This window comes from Triticum aestivum, chromosome 5A (genome assembly GCF_018294505.1).
Source record: "Triticum aestivum cultivar Chinese Spring chromosome 5A, IWGSC CS RefSeq v2.1, whole genome shotgun sequence".
NCBI lineage: Eukaryota > Viridiplantae > Streptophyta > Magnoliopsida > Poales > Poaceae > Triticum > Triticum aestivum.
The window spans coordinates 13003659-13007574 of record NC_057806.1 but is presented as its reverse complement, the minus strand read 5'-3'; the positions used below and the strand labels follow the sequence as shown (position 1 = coordinate 13007574).

At 41.9% G+C, this 3916-nt stretch overlaps 1 non-coding gene across 1 annotated transcript; it reads right to left on the bottom strand.

Moving 5' to 3' along the window:
- Nucleotides 1-2355: 2355 nt before the first annotated feature.
- On the bottom strand, nucleotides 2356-2428 carry TRNAR-CCU (transfer RNA arginine (anticodon CCU)). The gene has a single exon. It is a non-coding gene; the product is annotated as a tRNA-Arg (tRNA).
- Between the last annotated feature and the right edge of the window lie 1488 nt (nucleotides 2429-3916).

The window sequence follows — 3916 nt, the reverse complement described above, 5'->3', positions numbered from 1 at the left end:
AGAGATGGTGAAGCCCGGCAAAATGGTTGTTCCTAGATATATAGAAGTGTGCCTTACCAAACTTTAGGCGCCATATGAATCATGGTACATGCAAGTACATGCTTGTCTTGGCACTGCAGAGATGGTGAAGCTCAACAAAATGGTTGTTCCACGATGTCTCGATGGTAGCTGCAAGAAATTGGCAGGCAACTTTATGAGTTCAAAAATCCCTTGAGGTACCATTGAACTGTTGTTCTTGAGCTAATACTTTGTCCCATGTCAATTTTTTGATTTTTAACTCTTATCTGATTTTAGGACTTAGGGAGTATTTATTTAAATTCTTGTACAACATTTTTTGCCATGGAGCTTACCTTTGAGATTTCCATTGGACATTTTTATTATAAAACCTGGTTCAAGCATATTTTGTGGAGTTCTCATTGCTTTTATGTTTTCCTAGGAAACTTAATTTATTAATTTCGATTCAACAAATATGTGATGAGTTGTTGCTTGATAGCAGCTACATGGCTATACAATTGGGCATTTTGAAGTGGCTTCGGTCTCCGCAAGTGCATGTTGATTGTTGTGCTTGGGTCAAGGTATGTCTTTGATGCCTAGCTCCGGTAATTTAGTGTTTTTTTGTCTAATTTGAGTTTGTGGGTTGGTAATTCCAAAATTTGGCACCTCCCTTTTCCTGATTATCTACTGGAAAGTGTCATCTATTAACACCATACTGATTCTCCTGTTTTAGTGTTGATAAGGTATAAATTTTAGGCATTCGCACTCTGCTTGTTACTATTCTCATGGAGGATCCACATCAACTGCAGTTCTTCGATTGGGCAAACAACCTCAGGTATGCAAAGACAGGTTTCTTCCGCTCGACTACATCTCATGTTGTATATTTCCTCTGTTCATTTCCAGATCCTAATGAATAGGATGTAAATATGTTTAAATTCAGAAATAATGTTCTGCCTACTGTTTGGGTTAGTAAAAAATGTAACTAATTTAGCGGATGGTGTTATTTGATGCCATATTATTGGATTTTTCCTCTGGTGTTATGGATAATCTGATCTATAATTTGTATGATGTATAACCATCAGTTCAGTAGATGATTCATTTATATTATTTCAAAGGTTTGGCAACGAAGAGCCTGTTTTACTTAATTTTTCTAAGAGGGGTTAAAGTTATGAACATGATTCACTGAAAATTGGCATAAGAACGTCATGAATTTGTAAATATAGGATTTTTACTTTCTAGGTTTATTTCTCTATGGTCATGCTTCTTAATTCGATTTTACCTTCTGTGGTTCAAATACAAGAGTGTTATCCTTTGTGTTTAGCATGCCTTCTTTTCTAGTAATTTTTATAGATATATCTGAATTTTAGTTGAGTAAACAAGTATGAGTAAAAATAAACTCAAACATGAAGCAAAAGTTTTGCTGTTTTGATTAAGCTTAACATTGTCCAGTTAATCATAGAATACGAAGCAAAAACCGAAACAAATGGGCAAATCCCACTTCAGACCACCGTAAACACATAGAGCCATGTGTCGAATGCCACAACAAATGCCAATCACACAAACACACACTGGTTGGGAAACTTGCTCCGTCGAACAAGCCGGTCTTCCATCAATACTGGAAAGAAGTCATGAGGCACTCTCACGTGGCGACAAAGAGACAAGCATTCCGGATGCCTGCAATAGTTGCAACCCACACAATACCACTGCTCCAACACACCTTATGCACCCAACTGCTATCGCTTCTCGGGTCATCCTGACTTGCCATTGCAGAGACGTGCGTTGCATGTGCAACTGCTATCGCTTCTTGGGTCGTCCTGACTTGCCATTGCAGAGACGTGTGTTGCACGTGCAAGCTTACTAATTAAAAATAGAAGAAAACAAAATAGTTACAACCCACACAATACCACTGCTCCAACACACCTTGTGCACTCAACTGCTATCGCTTCTCGGGTCGTCCTGACTTGCCATTGCAGAGACGTGCGTTGCATGTGCAAGCTTACTAGTTAAAAATAGAAGAAAACAAAAATAAAAGACATGGCGACGAAGAGACAAGCATTCCGGATGCCTGCAATAGTTGCAACCCACACAATACCACTGCTCCAACACACCTTGTGCACTCAACTGCTATCGCTTCTCGGGTCGTCCTGACTTGCCATTGCAGAGACGTGCGTTGCACGTGCAAGCTTACTAGTTAAAAATAGAAGAAAACAAAAATAAACGCAACCCACACAATACCATTGCTCCAACACACCTTGTGCACTCAACTGCTATCGCTTCTCGGGTCGTCCTGATTTGCCATTGCAGAGACGTGCGTTGCACGTGCAAGCTTACTAGTTAAAAATAGGAAAAAACAAAAATAAACGCGCCAGGTAGGGGTCGAACCTACGGCCTTCCGCTTAGGAAACGGACGCTCTATCCACTGAGCTACAGGCGCTAATGTGCTCTAAGGAATGGTACATGCATAATTACTAGATGTTTCTGTACATTTTCATTCCCCAACTTCCGATCCCAATCGATTTTACACTACCTTCGATTTACAATATGTGTCCTGTCTTCACACGATACTATATGTACCGGCGAATTTCGTAGACACAGTTTCACTTGCACAAAATATTAACCACTAGGTTAAACTTGTTCAACAGTGGAGTAAAAACAGAAACAGGAGTAGGAAGTTCAGTAGAAATTTGCCAATCTTTGATATTCATTGTATTGTTTGAAGATATTGTACATCCAATATATCATCTTGATTTCTGTGGGTTTTTTGACAGGTTCCCCCAGAAAAACCTGACATCTTTGTATATAAACTCTCTTTTTTGTCTGAAATGAAAAGATAGTGCTCCTGCCGGTTCTTCGAAAAAAAACCAATATATCAGCTTGAGAGAGGCTTAAGTGAGAAAAGGGGCTCCAAAGAATCTGAAGAGGGACTTCGATACTATGGTAATCCTAAAGATAAGGATGTAGCAGAATCGGCCATATAGATCATTGGACTAAGAGCTGCCACTTGCAAATAATCATCAAGGTCTTGCACTGTTTAATCAAACAATGAAATGTGACGTCACAGACAAAGAGGAATCTTCCTCAAGCTCACGGTCGTGTGGTGTTGCAATCCAAGGGTATTTTGCTCCGGACGAAAATCTATTTAGAATAAGAAACATTAGCCTAAAACAGAATGCTAACTGTACACCACTAGTAGAAAACAGGGCTATGGTCCAGGCCGGCTCGGCCCATTAGTCTCGGTTCAGTGTAGAACCGTGGGCATTGGTCCCGGTTCGCGAGCCCAGGGGACCGGCCGGGCCACGTGGGTCATTGGTCCCGGTTCGTCTGGACCTTTTGGTCCCGGTTGGTGGGACGAACCGGGATCAATGGGCCTCGCTCCTGGCCCACCATCATTGGTCCCGGTTGGTGGCATAAACCGGGACCAAAGGCTCCCCTTTAGTCCCGGTTCATGCCACCAACCGGGACCAATGAGGTGCCTATATATACCCCCTCGCGCAAGAGCAGAGCACAGTGCTTTGTTTTTTCTGGCCGAGGGGGAGAGGGCTTTGTGGTGCTCTAGCTCACCTCCTATGCACATGAGGTGTTCGATGGAATGCCCGAGCCACACTACTTAAGCTTTCTCCTCTCGAAGCTCGACCTCCAAACTCCATTTTCCTCGAGATTTGTCTAGATTTAGCGGTCCGTCACGCCCCATCCCCGTCTTCACCGCCGTCGATCACCCGCGCCGATTTCATCATCGACACCACCGTGGTGAGCCTCTTGTTCTTATCTTCTTTCTGAAAGGAAAAATATTCTTACTTGTATGTTTAGATAGATACTTGTATCATTTTCTTACATTTATTATTGCATCAATTATTACCGTGGTGAGGCTTGGTATCATTATGCCGTTGGATCAATTGTTACCTTGGTTGCGATTATGATCGCA